An 18,431-nucleotide genomic window follows, 5' to 3' on the forward strand; every position below is an offset into this window, starting at 1 on the left:
CATCTAATTGCTGTATACTGCTGTATAAGTACAACACGCTAACAGATTGCACCACAGGATCCATCAACAACACTCACTGATCACCATATTTTGCAGAAACTGGGCTGTACGATATTCGTACCAAGTCAAAAATACTATTCAGGTACCTGGCTAGCTCAGTCGGTAGAGCATGAGACTCTTAATCTCAGGGTCGTGGGTTCGAGCCCCACGTTAGGTGATTGTTTTCTCTGCCGAAGCACCAACTCACTTCGCAAACAACCATCCGCTTGGAATTTCGAACAGGCTTGCCTCCCTGCATGGTTGGTGATACAGAAGGCTATGAATTTGTATTCTAGCTCTGCCGGCACTCTGACCTGTCATCTGAATGACATACCTATTACCAATGAATTGTACTCCTAAATGGCTTGAATAAATTATCATTTTCCGGACAAGAAATAGACAGGCAGAGGCTTCAAGAACAATACTTGCTCCTAGTGGGGCTTGAACTCATAACCTTGTCATCTAATTGCTGTATACTGCTGTATAAGTACAACACGCTAGCAGATTGCACCACAGGATCCATCAACAACACTCACTGATCACCATATTTTGCAGAAACTGGGATGTACGATATTCAAACCAAGTCAAGATCACCATTGAGGTACCTGGCTAGCTCAGTCGGTAGAGCATGAGAATCTTAATCTCAGGGTCGTGAGCCCCACGTTAGGTGATTATTTTCTCTGCCGAAGCACCAACTCACTTCGCAAACAACCATCCGCTTGGAATTTCGAGCAGGCTTGCCACCCTGCATAGTTGGTGATACAGAAGGCTATGAATTTGTATTCTATCTCTGCCTGCACTCTGACCTGTCATCTGAATGACATACCTATTACCAATGAATTGTACTCCTAAATGGCTTGAATAAATTATCATTTTCCGGACAAGAAATAGACAGGAAGAGGCTTCAAGAACAATACTTGCTCCTGGTGGGGCTTGAACTCATAACCTTGTCATCTAATTGCTGTATACTGCTGTATAAGTACAACACGCTAGCAGATTGCACCACAGGATCCATCAACAACACTCACTGATCACCATATTTTGCAGAAACTGGGATGTACGATATTCAAACCAAGTCAAGATCACCATTGAGGTACCTGGCTAGCTCAGACGGTAGAGCATGAGACTCTTAATCTCAGGGTCGTGAGCCCCACGTTAGGTGATTATTTTCTCTGCCGAAGCACCAACTCACTTCGCAAACAACCATCCGCTTGGAATTTCGAGCAGGCTTGCCACTCTGCATAGTTGGTGATACAGAAGGCTATGAATTTGTATTCTAGCTCTGCCTGCACTCTGACCTGTCATCTGAATGACATACCTATTACCAATGAATTGTACTCCTAAATGGCTTGAATAAATTATCATTTTCCGGACAAGAAATAGAAAGGCAGAGGCTTCAAGAACAATACTTGCTCCTCGTGGGGCTTGAACTCATAACCTTGTCATCTAATTGCTGTATACTGCTGTATAAGTACAACACACTAACAGATTGCACCACAGGATCCATCAACAACACTCACTGATCACCATATTTTGCAGAAACTGGGATGTACGATTTTCAAACCAAGTCAAGATCACCATTGAGGTACCTGGCTAGCTCAGTCGGTAGAGCATGAGACTCTTAATCTCAGGGTCGTGGGTTCGAGCCCCACGTTTGGTGATTATTTTCTCTGCCGAAGCACCAACTCACTTCGCAAACAACCATCCGCTTGGAATTTCGACAGGCTTGCCACCCTGCATAGTTGGTGATACAGAAGGCTATGAATTTGTATTCTAGCTCTGCCGGCACTCTGACCTGTCATCTGAATGACATACCTATTACCAATGAATTGTACTCCTAAATGGCTTGAATAAATTATCATTTTCCGGACAAGAAATAGACAGGAAGAGGCTTCAAGAACAATACTTGCTCCTAGTGGGGCTTGAACTCATAACCTTGTCATCTAATTGCTGTATACTGCTGTATAAGTACAACACGCTAACAGAATGCACCACAGGATCCATCAACAACACTCACTGATCACCATATTTTGCAGAAACTGGGATGTACGATATTCGTACCAAGTCAAAAATACTATTCAGGTACCTGGCTAGCTCAGTCGGTAGAGCATGAGACTCTTAATCTCAGGGTCGTGGGTTCGAGCCCCACGTTTGGTGATTATTTTCTCTGCCGAAGCACCAACTCACTTCGCAAACAACCATCCGCTTGGAATTTCGAACAGGCTTGCCACTGCATGGTTGGTGATACAGAAGGCTATGAATTTGTATTCTAGCTCTGCCGGCACTCTGACCTGTCATCTGAATGACATACCTATTACCAATGAATTGTACTCCTAAATGGCTTGAATAAATTATCATTTTCCGGACAAGAAATAGACAGGTAGAGGCTTCAAGAACAATACTTGCTCCTAGTGGGGCTTGAACTCATAACCTTGTCATCTAATTGCTGTATACTGCTGTATAAGTACAACACGCTAACAGAATGCACCACAGGATCCATCAACAACACTCACTGATCACCATATTTTGCAGAAACTGGGATGTACGATATTCAAACCAAGTCAAGATCACCATTGAGGTACCTGGCTAGCTCAGTCGGTAGAGCATGAGAATCTTAATCTCAGGGTCGTGAGCCCCACGTTAGGTAATTATTTTCTCTGCCGAAGCACCAACTCACTTCGCAAACAACCATCCGCTTGGAATTTCGAGCAGGCTTGCCACCCTGCATAGTTGGTGATACAGAAGGCTATGAATTTGTATTCTATCTCTGCCTGCACTCTGACCTGTCAACTGAATGACATACCTATTACCAAGAATTGTACTCCTAAATGGCTTGAATAAATTATCATTTTCCGGACAAGAAATAGACAGGAAGAGGCTTCAAGAACAATACTTGCTCCTGGTGGGGCTTGAACTCATAACCTTGTCATCTAATTGCTGTATACTGCTGTATAAGTACAACACGCTAGCAGATTGCACCACAGGATCCATCAACAACACTCACTGATCACCATATTTTGCAGAAACTGGGATGTACGATATTCAAACCAAGTCAAGATCACCATTGAGGTACCTGGCTAGCTCAGTCGGTAGAGCATGAGACTCTTAATCTCAGGGTCGTGAGCCCCACGTTAGGTGATTATTTTCTCTACCGAAGCACCAACTCACTTCGCAAACAACCATCCGCTTGGAATTTCGACAGGCTTGCCACTCTGCATAGTTGGTGATACAGAAGGCTATGAATTTGTATTCTATCTCTGCCTGCACTCTGACTGACATACCTATTACCAATGAATTGTACTCCTAAATGGCTTGAATAAATTATCATTTTCCGGACAAGAAATAGACAGGCAAGAAGAATACTTGCTCCTGGTGGGGCTTGAACTCATAACCTTTTCATCTAATTGCTTTATACTGCTGTATAAGTACAACACGCTAACAGATTGCACCACAGGATCCATCAACAACACTCACTGATCACCATATTTTGCAGAAACTGGGATGTACGATATTCAAACCAAGTCAAGATCACCATTGAGGTACCTGGCTAGCTCAGTCGGTAGAGCATGAGACTCTTAATCTCAGGGTCGTGAGCCCCACGTTAGGTGATTATTTTCTCTGCCGAAGCACCAACTCACTTCGCAAACAACCATCCGCTTGGAATTTCGAGCAGGCTTGCCACTCTGCATAGTTGGTGATACAGAAGGCTATGAATTTGTATTCTAGCTCTGCCTGCACTCTGACCTGTCATCTGAATGACATACCTATTACCAATGAATTGTACTCCTAAATGGTTTGAATAAATTATCATTTTCCGGACAAGAAATAGACAGGCAGAGGCTTCAAGAACAATACTTGCTCCTGGTGGGGCTTGAACTCATAACCTTGTCATCTAATTGCTGTATACTGCTGTATAAGTACAACACGCTAACAGATTGCACCACAGGATCCATCAACAACCCTCACTGATCACCATATTTTGCAGAAACTGGGCTGTATGATATTCATACCAAGTCAAAAATACTACTGAGGCACCTGGCTAGCTCAGTCGGTAGAGCATGAGACTCTTAATCTCAGGGTCGTGGGTTCGAGCCCCACGTTAGGTGATTATTTTCTCTGCCGAAGCACCAACTCACTTTGCAAACAACCATCCGCTTGGAATTTCGAGCAGGCTTGCCACCCTGCATAGTTGGTGATACAGAAGGCTATGAATTTGTATTCTATCTCTGCCTGCACTCTGACCTGTCATCTGAATGACATACCTATTACCAATGAATTGTACTCCTAAATGGCTTGAATAAATTATCATTTTCCGGACAAGAAATAGACAGGAAGAGGCTTCAAGAACAATACTTGCTCCTGGTGGGGCTTGAACTCATAACCTTGTCATCTAATTGCTGTATACTGCTGTATAAGTACAACACGCTAACAGATTGCACCACAGGATCCATCAACAACACTCACTGATCACCATATTTTGCAGAAACTGGGCTGTACGATATTCGTACCAAGTCAAAAATACTATTCAGGTACCTGGCTAGCTCAGTCGGTAGAGCATGAGACTCTTAATCTCAGGGTCGTGGGTTCGAGCCCCACGTTTGGTGATTATTTTCTCTGCCGAAGCACCAACTCACTTCGCAAACAACCATCCGCTTGGAATTTCGAACAGGCTTGCCACTGCATGGTTGGTGATGCAGAAGGCTATGAATTTGTATTCTAGCTCTGCCGGCACTCTGACCTGTCATCTGAATGACATACCTATTACCAATGAATTGTACTCCTAAATGGCTTGAATAAATTATCATTTTCCGGACAAGAAATAGACAGGAAGAGGCTTCAAGAACAATACTTGCTCCTAGTGGGGCTTGAACTCATAACCTTGTCATCTAATTGCTGTATACTGCTGTATAAGTACAACACGCTAACAGATTGCACCACAGGATCCATCAACAACACTCACTGATCACCATATTTTGCAGAAACTGGGCTGTACGATATTCGTACCAAGTCAAAAATACTATTCAGGTACCTGGCTAGCTCAGTCGGTAGAGCATGAGACTCTTAATCTCAGGGTCGTGGGTTCGAGCCCCACGTTTGGTGATTATTTTCTCTGCCGAAGCACCAACTCACTTCGCAAACAACCATCCGCTTGGAATTTCGAACAGGCTTGCCACTGCATGGTTGGTGATGCAGAAGGCTATGAATTTGTATTCTAGCTCTGCCGGCACTCTGACCTGTCATCTGAATGACATACCTATTACCAATGAATTGTACTCCTAAATGGCTTGAATAAATTATCATTTTCCGGACAAGAAATAGACAGGAAGAGGCTTCAAGAACAATACTTGCTCCTAGTGGGGCTTGAACTCATAACCTTGTCATCTAATTGCTGTATACTGCTGTATAAGTACAACACGCTAACAGAATGCACCACAGGATCCATCAACAACACTCACTGATCACCATATTTTGCAGAAACTGGGATGTACGATATTCGTACCAAGTCAAAAATACTATTCAGGTACCTGGCTAGCTCAGTCGGTAGAGCATGAGACTCTTAATCTCAGGGTCGTGGGTTCGAGCCCCACGTTTGGTGATTATTTTCTCTGCCGAAGCACCAACTCACTTCGCAAACAACCATCCGCTTGGAATTTCGAACAGGCTTGCCACTGCATGGTTGGTGATACAGAAGGCTATGAATTTGTATTCTAGCTCTGCCGGCACTCTGACCTGTCATCTGAATGACATACCTATTACCAATGAATTGTACTCCTAAATGGCTTGAATAAATTATCATTTTCCGGACAAGAAATAGACAGGTAGAGGCTTCAAGAACAATACTTGCTCCTAGTGGGGCTTGAACTCATAACCTTGTCATCTAATTGCTGTATACTGCTGTATAAGTACAACACGCTAACAGAATGCACCACAGGATCCATCAACAACACTCACTGATCACCATATTTTGCAGAAACTGGGATGTACGATATTCAAACCAAGTCAAGATCACCATTGAGGTACCTGGCTAGCTCAGTCGGTAGAGCATGAGAATCTTAATCTCAGGGTCGTGAGCCCCACGTTAGGTAATTATTTTCTCTGCCGAAGCACCAACTCACTTCGCAAACAACCATCCGCTTGGAATTTCGAGCAGGCTTGCCACCCTGCATAGTTGGTGATACAGAAGGCTATGAATTTGTATTCTATCTCTGCCTGCACTCTGACCTGTCAACTGAATGACATACCTATTACCAAGAATTGTACTCCTAAATGGCTTGAATAAATTATCATTTTCCGGACAAGAAATAGACAGGAAGAGGCTTCAAGAACAATACTTGCTCCTGGTGGGGCTTGAACTCATAACCTTGTCATCTAATTGCTGTATACTGCTGTATAAGTACAACACGCTAGCAGATTGCACCACAGGATCCATCAACAACACTCACTGATCACCATATTTTGCAGAAACTGGGATGTACGATATTCAAACCAAGTCAAGATCACCATTGAGGTACCTGGCTAGCTCAGTCGGTAGAGCATGAGACTCTTAATCTCAGGGTCGTGAGCCCCACGTTAGGTGATTATTTTCTCTACCGAAGCACCAACTCACCATATTTTGCAGAAACTGGGATGTACGATATTCAAACCAAGTCAAGATCACCATTGAGGTACCTGGCTAGCTCAGTCGGTAGAGCATGAGACTCTTAATCTCAGGGTTGTGGGTTCGAGCCCCACGTTGGGTGATTATTTTCTCTGCCGAAGCACCAACTCACTTCGCAAACAACCATCCGCTTGGAATTTCGAGCAGGCTTGCCACCCTGCATAGTTGGTGATACAGAAGGCTATGAATTTGTATTCTAGCTCTGCCTGCACTCTGACCTGTCATCTGAATGACATACCTATTACCAATGAATTGTACTCCTAAATGGATTGAAAAATTATCATTTTCCGGACAAGAAATAGACAGGCAGCGGCTTCAAGAACAATACTTGCTCCTGGTGGGGCTTGAACTCATAACCTTCGCATCTAATTGCTGTATACTGCTGTATAAGTACAACACGCTAACAGATTGCACCACAGGATCCATCAACAACACGCACTGATCACCATATTTTGCAGAAACTGGGATGTACGATATTCGAACCAACTCAAAATCACCATTGAGGTACCTGGCTAGCTCAGTCGGTAGAGCATGAGACTCTTAATCTCAGGGTCGTGGGTTCGAGCCCCACGTTGGGTGTTTATTTTCTCTGCCGAAGCACCAACTCACTTCGCAAACAACCATCCGCTTGGAATTTCGAGCAGGCTTGCCACCCTGCATAGTTGGTGATACAGAAGGCTATGAATTTGTATTCTATCTATGCCTGCACTCTGACCTGTCATCTCAATGACATACCTATTACCAATGAATTGTACTCCTAAATGGCTTGAATAAATTATAATTTTCCGGACAAGAAATAGACAGGCAGAGGCTTCAAGAAGAATACTTGCTCCTGGTGGGGCTTGAACTCATAACCTTGTCATCTAATTGCTGTATACTGCTGTATAAGTACAACACGCTAACAGATTGCACCACAGGATCCATCAACAACACGCACTGATCACCATATTTTGCAGAAACTGGGATGTACGATATTCGAACCAACTCAAAATCACCATTGAGGTACCTGGCTAGCTCAGTCGGTAGAGCATGAGACTCTTAATCTCAGGGTCGTGGGTTCGAGCCCCACGTTGGGTGATTATTTTCTCTGCCGAAGCACCAACTCACTTCGCAAACAACCATCCGCTTGGAATTTCGAGCAGGCTTGCCACCCTGCATAGTTGGTGATACAGAAGGCTATGAATTTGTATTCTATCTCTGCCTGCACTCTGACCTGTCATCTCAATGACATACCTATAACCAATGAATTGTACTCCTAAATGGCTTGAATAAATTATCATTTTCCGGACAAGAAATAGACAGGCAGAGGCTTCAAGAACAATACTTGCTCCTGGTGGGGCTTGAACTCATAACCTTGTCATCTAATTGCTGTATACTGCTGTATAAGTACAACACGCTAACAGATTGCACCACAGGATCCATCAACAACACTCTCACTGATCACCATATTTTGCAGAAACTGGGATGTACGATATTCAAACCAAGTCAAGATCACCATTGAGGTACCTGGCTAGCTCAGTCGGTAGAGCATGAGACTCTTAATCTCAGGGTCGTGGGTTCGAGCCCCACGTTGGGTGATTATTTTCTCTGCCGAAGCACCAACTCACTTCGCAAACAACCATCCGCTTGGAATTTCGAGCAGGCTTGCCACCCTGCATAGTTGGTGATACAGAAGGCTATGAATTTGTATTCTAGCTCTGCCTGCACTCTGACCTGTCATCTGAATGACATACCTATTACTAATGAATTGTACTCCTAAATGGATTGAAAAATTATCATTTTCCGGACAAGAAATAGACAGGCAGCGGCTTCAAGAACAATACTTGCTCCTGGTGGGGCTTGAACTCATAACCTTCGCATCTAATTGCTGTATACTGCTGTATAAGTACAACACGCTAACAGATTGCACCACAGGATCCATCAACAACACGCACTGATCACCATATTTTGCAGAAACTGGGATGTACGATATTCGAACCAACTCAAAATCACCATTGAGGTACCTGGCTAGCTCAGTCGGTAGAGCATGAGACTCTTAATCTCAGGGTCGTGGGTTCGAGCCCCACGTTGGGTGTTTATTTTCTCTGCCGAAGCACCAACTCACTTCGCAAACAACCATCCGCTTGGAATTTCGAGCAGGCTTGCCACCCTGCATAGTTGGTGATACAGAAGGCTATGAATTTGTATTCTATCTATGCCTGCACTCTGACCTGTCATCTCAATGACATACCTATTACCAATGAATTGTACTCCTAAATGGCTTGAATAAATTATAATTTTCCGGACAAGAAATAGACAGGCAGAGGCTTCAAGAAGAATACTTGCTCCTGGTGGGGCTTGAACTCATAACCTTGTCATCTAATTGCTGTATACTGCTGTATAAGTACAACACGCTAACAGATTGCACCACAGGATCCATCAACAACACTCTCACTGATCACCATATTTTGCAGAAACTGGGATGTACGATATTCAAACCAAGTCAATATCACAATTGAGGTACCTGGCTAGCTCAGTCGGTAGAGCATGAGACTCTTAATCACAGGGTCGTGGGTTCGAGCCCCACGTTGGGTGATTATTTTCTCTGCCGAAGCACCAACTCACTTCGCAAACAACCATCCGCTTGGAATTTCGAGCAGGCTTGCCACCCTGCATAGTTGGTGATACAGAAGGCTATGAATTTGTATTCTATCTCTGCCTGCACTCTGACCTGTCATCTCAATGACATACCTATAACCAATGAATTGTACTCCTAAATGGCTTGAATAAATTATCATTTTCCGGACAGGAAATAGACAGGCAGAGGCTTCAAGAACAATACTTGCTCCTGGTGGGGCTTGAACTCATAACCTTGTCATCTAATTGCTGTATACTGCTGTATAAGTACAACACGCTAACAGATTGCACCACAGGATCCATCAACAACACTCTCACTGATCACCATATTTTGCAGAAACTGGGATGTACGATATTCAAACCAAGTCAAGATCACCATTGAGGTACCTGGCTAGCTCAGTCGGTAGAGCATGAGACTCTTAATCTCAGGGTCGTGGGTTCGAGCCCCACGTTGGGTGATTATTTTCTCTGCCGAAGCACCAACTCACTTCGCAAACAACCATCCGGTTGGAATTTCGAGCAGGCTTGCTACCCTGCATAGTTGGCTATGAATTTGTATTCTATCTCTGCCTGCACTATGACCTGTCATCTGAATGACATACCAATGAATTGTACTCCTGCAGCCATTTGGCTTGAATAAATTATCATTTTCCGGACAAGAAATAGACAGGCAGAGGCTTCAAGAAGAATACTTGCTCCTGGTGGGGCTTGAACTCATAACCTTCGCATCTAATTGCTGTATACTGCTGTATAAGTACAACACGCTAACAGATTGCACCACAGGATCCATCAACAACACGCACTGATCACCATATTTTGCAGAAACTGGGATGTACGATATTCGAACCAACTCAAAATCACCATTGAGGCACCTGGCTAGCTCAGTCGGTAGAGCATGAGACTCTTAATCTCAGGGTCGTGGGTTCGAGCCCCACGTTGGGTGATTATTTTCTCTGCCGAAGCACCAACTCACTTCGCAAACAACCATCCGCTTGGAATTTCGAGCAGGCTTGCCACCCTACATAGTTGGTGATACAGAAGGCTATGAATTTGTATTCTATCTCTGCCTGCACTCTGACCTGTCATCTCAATGACATACCTATAACCAATGAATTGTACTCCTAAATGGCTTGAATAAATTATCATTTTCCGGACAAGAAATAGACAGGCAGAGGCTTCAAGAACAATACTTGCTCCTGGTGGGGCTTGAACTCATAACCTTGTCATCTAATTGCTGTATACTGCTGTATAAGTACAACACGCTAACAGATTGCACCACAGGATCCATCAACATCACTCTCACTGATCACCATATTTTGCAGAAACTGGGATGTACGATATTCAAACCAAGTCAAGATCACCATTGAGGTACCTGGCTAGCTCAGTCGGTAGAGCATGAGACTCTTAATCTCAGGGTCGTGGGTTCGAGCCCCACGTTGGGTGATTATTTTCTCTGCCGAAGCACCAACTCACTTCGCAAACAACCATCCGCTTGGAATTTCGAGCAGGCTTGCCACCCTGCATAGTTGGTGATACGGAAGGCTATGAATTTGTATTCTAGCTCTGCCTGCACTCTGACCTGTCATCTGAATGACATACCTATTACCAATGAATTGTACTCCTAAATGGATTGAAAAATTATCATTTTCCGGACAAGAAATAGACAGGCAGCGGCTTCAAGAACAATACTTGCTCCTGGTGGGGCTTGAACTCATAACCTTCGCATCTAATTGCTGTATACTGCTGTATAAGTACAACACGCTAACAGATTGCACCACAGGATCCATCAACAACACGCACTGATCACCATATTTTGCAGAAACTGGGATGTACGATATTCGAACCAACTCAAAATCACCATTGGGGTACCTGGCTAGCTCAGTCGGTAGAGCATGAGACTCTTAATCTCAGGGTCGTGGGTTCGAGCCCTACGTTGGGTGTTTATTTTCTCTGCCGAAGCACCAACTCACTTCGCAAACAACCATCCGCTTGGAATTTCGAGCAGGCTTGCCACCCTGCATAGTTGGTGATACAGAAGGCTATGAATTTGTATTCTATCTATGCCTGCACTCTGACCTGTCATCTCAATGACATACCTATTACCAATGAATTGTACTCCTAAATGGCTTGAATAAATTATAATTTTCCGGACAAGAAATAGACAGGCAGAGGCTTCAAGAAGAATACTTGCTCCTGGTGGGGCTTGAACTCATAACCTTGTCATCTAATTGCTGTATACTGCTGTATAAGTACAACACGCTAACAGATTGCACCACAGGATCCATCAACAACACTCTCACTGATCACCATATTTTGCAGAAACTGGGATGTACGATATTCAAACCAAGTCAAGATCACCATTGAGGTACCTGGCTAGCTCAGTCGGTAGAGCATATGAGACTCTTAATCTCAGGGTCGTGGGTTCGAGCCCCACGTTGGGTGATTATTTTCTCTGCCGAAGCACCAACTCACTTCGCAAACAACCATCCGCTTGGAATTTCGAGCAGGCTTGCTACCCTGCATAGTTGGTGATACAGAAGGCTATGAATTTGTATTCTATCTCTGCCTGCACTCTGACCTGTCATCTGAATGACATACCAATGAATTGTACTCCTGCAGCCATTTGGCTTGAATAAATTATCATTTTCCGGACAAGAAATAGACAGGAAAGAACAATACTTGCTCCTGGTGGGGCTTGAACTCATAACCTTCGCATCTAATTGCTGTATACTGCTGTATAAGTAATACCTAATGCATGTTTTCAGGATATTAGTATAGACTACACCGACATGGGCCCCGAAAATTTATCTAAAGGCAATCTCCTAGTCATAGTAGATAGGTTCTCCAAATGGGTAGAGGCAATAATAACAAAAGGGGAGGATGCTAGGTCAGTCTTTAAGTGGCTACAAACCAAACTAATACCCAGGTATGGCATCCCAAGACAAATCAAATTTGACAAATGGCTCACATTTAACAAACACCTGAGACAGGTGGAAGAAAGATTTGGCATAACCCACAGATTTGGATCTAAGTACAGGCCCCAATCCCAAAATCTGGTGGAACGTCAAACCAAAAGCAAAAGCTAAGATAGCTAAAGTATGTGCCTCATGGGATACTGACTGGTAGAGTCATGCATGGTCCACCAAGGGAGGGAGGTCATATGCCCGCCCTTGATGTACAACAAATTGTAATGTCTAATTATGTGAAAAAACTGACGGTTCTCTCTGCAGCACTCTCTACCCAGGTTCACAAGGTCCAGGAGGGGGAGCTGCCGGGGGACACGCCACTACTGAAGGTAAAGGTTGGTGACGGGGTGTGGGTTACAGTCCACAAGAGAAAGTGGCTGGAACCCAGGTGGACTGGACCGTACGAAGTGAAGGAGGTTACTTCACACTCAGTCCAGGTCAAAGGTAAATCAGGCACACCTTGGCACCGCCTTACACATTGCACCCCAGCCCCAATTCCTTCTAGAACACTGACTGAAGTCAGAGCTGATTTGAGCGGCCTAAATTCGATTCCAAATGAAGACACTCCTTCCTCAGGTGATGCGGCATCAAACTCCGCCTCCCCTGAGAAGGGAACCTCGCCCAGTTAGAGGGAAATTTCTCCCTCTCTGGGTGAGGCTGGGGATATCTGGTCCCTTATTTGTGATATTCCTACTGATATTTGGAGTAACCCTAGGACTTTCACATGGTTAATTGAACAACTTTTTCACCCTGCCACATCACATACACCAACCCCTACACATGTCCCTAACTCCTTTCCTGATATCACTCCCTCCAATCACTCCCGTCCCAAACGTAGCACTACACTTACAGACCCACCATGCAAACCAGACAAGGTTAGTAGCACCACCTTATGTATACCCACGATTGCAACCGCCACCTTTCTGCTATAGTTTTCACGTCTAATAGATGTGAAGAGGGGGATTTGTTATATAAATATTCATACACATAGCTCATATAAACAAAGACATTCCGTCGTAAGAACACATACACCCAGCCATAAGACTGACCCCCTCTTCCTTATATAAACACACATCTCATCTCCCTCTAACTGGCCGGTCCCAAGAGCAAAGAACTTTTGCTGTGCACCAATGGGGCCCGCTCTGGCTAGAGCAAGGCCCGCCTCCAACCCTCCGACCAGTCAAGAAGACCGAAACGACAAGACTCCACCTACTTTATTCTATGTATAAAAATGTATGTAACCATTGTATAGGCCTCTTTTTCACCTGGCTCCTTGCCGAGTTATGTGAACTAGGTCCGTGCACGTAAAACTGCGGGACAAGATATCTCTGACTCATTAAAACTGTCTTTTGTTACAACTGAAATCCACTCTGTCCAGCGTCCGTGATTTGGTCTCAACTCTCCAGTATTTGAACACTAACAAATTGGTAGCAGAGTTTGGTTGTTCTTGAATTCGATCTATTATAAGTTAGTGTGAGAGGACGAGACTGATCACGGCTAAAAAAATCAGACGGAAGAGTGACTTCCCCAGCCATTCATCTTGCCTCAGGAAATCTGATCGGAGCGCTCTATATAAAGGTGAGCAGAGCCCGTTATATCGAAATCTGCATATTGTATTATAGCCTAAACCAAATTTTGATCAGAAAGTACTGGGCGTGAGTATGAATCGGTGCCCAGATTTTTTACATAAGAACCTAAGACATTGATCGGGGAGATCTTGTTTTGCTCGTTTTTATTTTTTATTTGTATTTTTATTTTTTATCAATTGGCCTATTATTAGAAGTGTAGTATGCATGTAAAAGATCCTATTAAATTAGTGCTTACTGTTTAATTGGTTGTGGCTTAGAAGTGTAGTATGCACGTAAAAGTTCCTATTGAATAAGTTCTAAACTGTTTAATTGGTTGTGTTTAGAGATTTAGTTAATTAATAGATCGACTGAATCTGCATGTAAAAGATCCTATTGAATAAGTTGTAAACTGTTTAATTGGTTATGTTAGAGGTGTAGTCGAATAGATATAGGATATGTAAGTTTGGCCTTCCACAAGACAGAGATCGGGAATGATGTGGCTATTGCACATCAAACAATAAACATAATATGAACCAGAGTTGACATTCCATGATTTGGAGATGGGGGAAATTAAATTGAAAGAAACGTTTGTCGCGGAGTAGGTTGGGATACGTAACTGGGCTATTAGGCACACAAAGCCACCTTAGTATCGAATGGCCATGCAATTTTGATTGACAGCAGCCGGGCTGGAATACTGATTTTCGTTTTTTTTTCATTCCTGTTGATATTGCCTAAAGTTTAAAATTATTCTGACAATTGCTATAGAATCGCTGGAATTTACTGATATAAGTTCATAAAGGAACTTTCTGAATTGTTTCTAGAAAGTATTTAAATAAGCCGCCGAGCTTAGTACAGACTTTGTTTGACAGACGCTAAAAGCTACACACTGATTTTTGGGTTTTTCTATTCTATCCATATTTCCTAAAGATATAGAATTATTCTGACAATTGCTATAGAATCGCTCGAATTTACTGATATAAGTTCATAAAGGAATTTGCTGAATTGTTTACAGAAAGTATTTAAATAATTCACTGAACAACTCTTAGTTGTCTAGAAATTCTATCTATATTTCCTAAAGAGCTAGAATTACTCTGAAAATTGTTATAGAACCGCATATATTCACTGATATATTGTTCCAAAAGGAAATCGCCGAATCATTTTTAGAAAATACCTAAACGAATCGCTGAACAAATTCAAATAAAATACCAGAGAAACAGACACGTGGCGGGCGTCACATACTGATAACCCCCTTTGTATGCGAGGGTGGGGGTAGAAGAGATAAGCCATTGCCAGTACAGCAGTATATCTAAGCATACAACGATAGAAATAAACACCACATAGTAAGGATTGAATATACCTAAATAACGCATTATACACATTATCAGACGAACTAGATAAAATGTCTGCAGCTACCACGCCCAAACTAAAATTCAATGAATATTTAGATCAGAGTATGATTGATAGAGCGGGAGGTAAAGAACAGTATGGGAAAGTGGAGAAAGTGTGGAAAGGATTACGGATAAGATGGACACAAGCAGGTTATTTTAGCGGAGGACCACCTACAGGGGGGAAACTCCAAGATATGCAGACAGAATTAGAGGACGCAGTAGAGCATGCAAAAGCGAGTGAGGCGGAGAGAAACAAGATACACAGGTTCAAAAAAGTAGGTACAAGAGAGAGAGAGAGAGCGGAGGGGGAGCTCAAGATAGGTACATGGGCCATACAGGAGAGTAGGAGGGTGCTACCCAAAAACACACCAGACATGATGTGCGTGGCTATTGTGGCGTCGGGGGATGTTAAAGCTCCGCCTGAGAACTTGCCCACGGCTCCCCCTGTGGCCGTTTCTCCCTCACTATATCCACAATTGACAATGGAGGCAGTTCAGCCCCAGCCATACTCAAAGGGACAAAATCACCGGAGCCCGTCACACAACCCATTCCTGCCCAGGGCACCTCCCACAATACAGGCTCCAGTTCTGAGAATAGACCAAGGGGAGTTAAAAGGGGAAATTACCCTGGGGATAACGGCTGGCCATATGGTATGTGAACAGTTCGAAACTGGGATTCCAGGAGCAGGAGACCTCCCCCAGGAACGGAGGCCGCAATGCTCCTCTGTGAACTCTCTCACCTCTGAAACCAGAGGACACCTACAAACAAGATTAGATTCAAACCACTTCTATCAGACGGATAGGGAGGACTGTCATCAGAACATGGATATCGAAAACGAAGAAGAAATTGACATGGTGCTCACCCCAGCTCCGATGGGAGCTCCAAACGTGACTAAGATGCAGGAGCTGCTGAAATCATCAATAGCTCGAGCTAAGGAACTCAGGGAGCTAATAGCTAACCAAGATAACAACAGAGAGGGAGCCTACCGTGTGGAAGGCATAATGAGAGGAACAGTAACCAAAGTTACCGAATCAATGGGGTCCGAAACACTCCGTCGGTCCTCCAGAATTGCTGATAGAAGAGAGCGAGAGCAGGAGATGGCAGGACAGTACCCCCTGCGACCGACACCAGGTGATGCACACACTGTGGAGTACCAGCCCTGGAAAATGACTGATTTAACAACACAACACTGATGGGACAGATGCCTAGCCTACATGGAGGAGCTTCAGCGTGGCTACTTCAACTGCAGACACTTACGTCAGGCCTGCAACTCTGCCTAGGAGACATGAAAGCACTTCTAGCAAGAGCCACCGACCACGGAACCATGGAGGCCCTCATGACAGCAGCTGACCTTGGATGGCGGGCCCCAACACTGCCCATAGACCACTTCCGTACCAGATTATGGGAAGTTCTACGGAGAGCATACCCTACAGAAAGAAACCATGCCACCTTATCCTCCTTTACAATCAACCCAGGTGAGCAACCTGCAGCATACCTGGACAGGGCTAAGACCACATGGAGATCGGTCCACGAAGAACCATTCGATCACACTGATACCACACTCAGCATGTGGAAGGAAATGGTGGTCAACGGGTGTCCCGGAGATGTTAAAACCAAACTCAGAGGAACGGTAGGGTTGATTGCACTTCCTCTGACCCAATTCAACACTCATGTGCACCACCATGTGACCCAGCACAACAAGGAAAGAGGGGGTGCTGAGAGCCAGGTGCAGTCCCTCCAGGTACAACTCCTGAAACTCCAATTGAAGGAAGCACAACAAGGAGAAAAACCTAAGAAACAGATGATGGCGGAAGAAACGAAGGAGACAGGCACCAAAACAGACATCTCTCAAATAGTGGCCCAGACTATCTCCCAGATGATTCAACAGCAGGCCGGTCCTCAACCAGCCAACCCGGGGCCTTGGTATCCCCCGCAACCACAATTTGCATACCAGCCGCAATGGATACCAGGCCATCCAAAAAGAGGGGTTTGTTTCAACTGTAGAACTCCAGGGCACTACTCACGAGAGTGTCCATACCCACTCACACCACAACAACGCCAGTGGAACTCTACGAGAGGTCCATATGGGAAGGAAAGGGGTGGAAATAGACCTCAACAGTACGAACATCAGCAACCAGGACCCACACCCATGCATCAGCAACCCGCATACAACCAACCGCAGTTCCAGGGAATGACTGGGAAAACCATCCCCTGGCCATAAAAATGCCCACCACCCACGGCAGAAGAAGGAAACAGCAACTCCCAGACGGTTCACATGTCACCCTTCAATCAGCCATTAACCCTCAACCAGCATCGGCCAAATTAGCTGAAATCATCGGATTGACGCAGGTCCTCATCAGAGGAAAAGGAAAGACTGAATATCTATACAGACTCAGCCCATGCCCATGAAGCAGGCCACACTGATGGACCCGGAACTTTTATGAGAAACACATGGCCCCACACACGAAGGCAAACTAAAGACCCTCCAAAAAGGCCTCGCACATCTGGTGGCACCCTCACATAAAAAATATGACTGACTTATTTTATGACGATGATTTATTTTGTGACGAATGCAATGGTTGTGACAGACACAACCCAAAGACACCATATCAAACACCAATGGGCTCATACGTAATACCTAATGCATGTTTTCAGGATATTAGTATAGACTACACCGACATGGGCCCCGAAAATTTATCTAAAGGCAAACTCTATCTCCTAGTCATAGTAGATAGGTTCTCCAAATGGGTAGAGGCAATAATAACAAAAGGGGAGGATGCTAGGTCAGTCTTTAAGTGGCTACAAACCAAACTAATACCCAGGTATGGCATCCCAAGACAAATCAAATTTGACAAATGGCTCACATTTAACAAACACCTGAGACAGGTGGAAGAAAGATTTGGCATAACCCACCGATTTGGATCTAAGTACAGGCCCCAATCCCAAAATCTGGTGGAACGTCAAACCAAAAGCAAAAGCTAAGATAGCTAAAGTATGTGCCTCATGGGATACTGACTGGTAGAGTCATGCATGGTCCACCAAGGGAGGGAGGTCATATGCCCGCCCTTGATGTACAACAAATTGTAATGTCTAATTATGTGAAAAAACTGACGGTTCTCTCTGCAGCACTCTCTACCCAGGTTCACAAGGTCCAGGAGGGGGAGCTGCCGGGGGACACGCCACTACTGAAGGTAAA

General features: G+C 44.3%; 2 non-coding genes across 2 annotated transcripts; both read left to right on the top strand.

The window, feature by feature from the left end:
- The first annotated feature begins 144 nt into the window (after nt 1-144).
- Nucleotides 145-217, top strand: trnak-cuu (transfer RNA lysine (anticodon CUU)). The gene has a single exon. It is a non-coding gene; the product is annotated as a tRNA-Lys (tRNA).
- A 3,855-nt stretch (nt 218-4,072) lies between these two features.
- trnak-cuu (transfer RNA lysine (anticodon CUU)) lies at nt 4,073-4,145 on the top strand. The gene has a single exon. It is a non-coding gene; the product is annotated as a tRNA-Lys (tRNA).
- The last annotated feature ends 14,286 nt before the right edge of the window (nt 4,146-18,431 follow it).

Source organism: Oncorhynchus mykiss, chromosome 3 (assembly GCF_057628025.1).
Source record: "Oncorhynchus mykiss isolate SJ-2025 chromosome 3, ASM5762802v1, whole genome shotgun sequence".
NCBI lineage: Eukaryota > Metazoa > Chordata > Actinopteri > Salmoniformes > Salmonidae > Oncorhynchus > Oncorhynchus mykiss.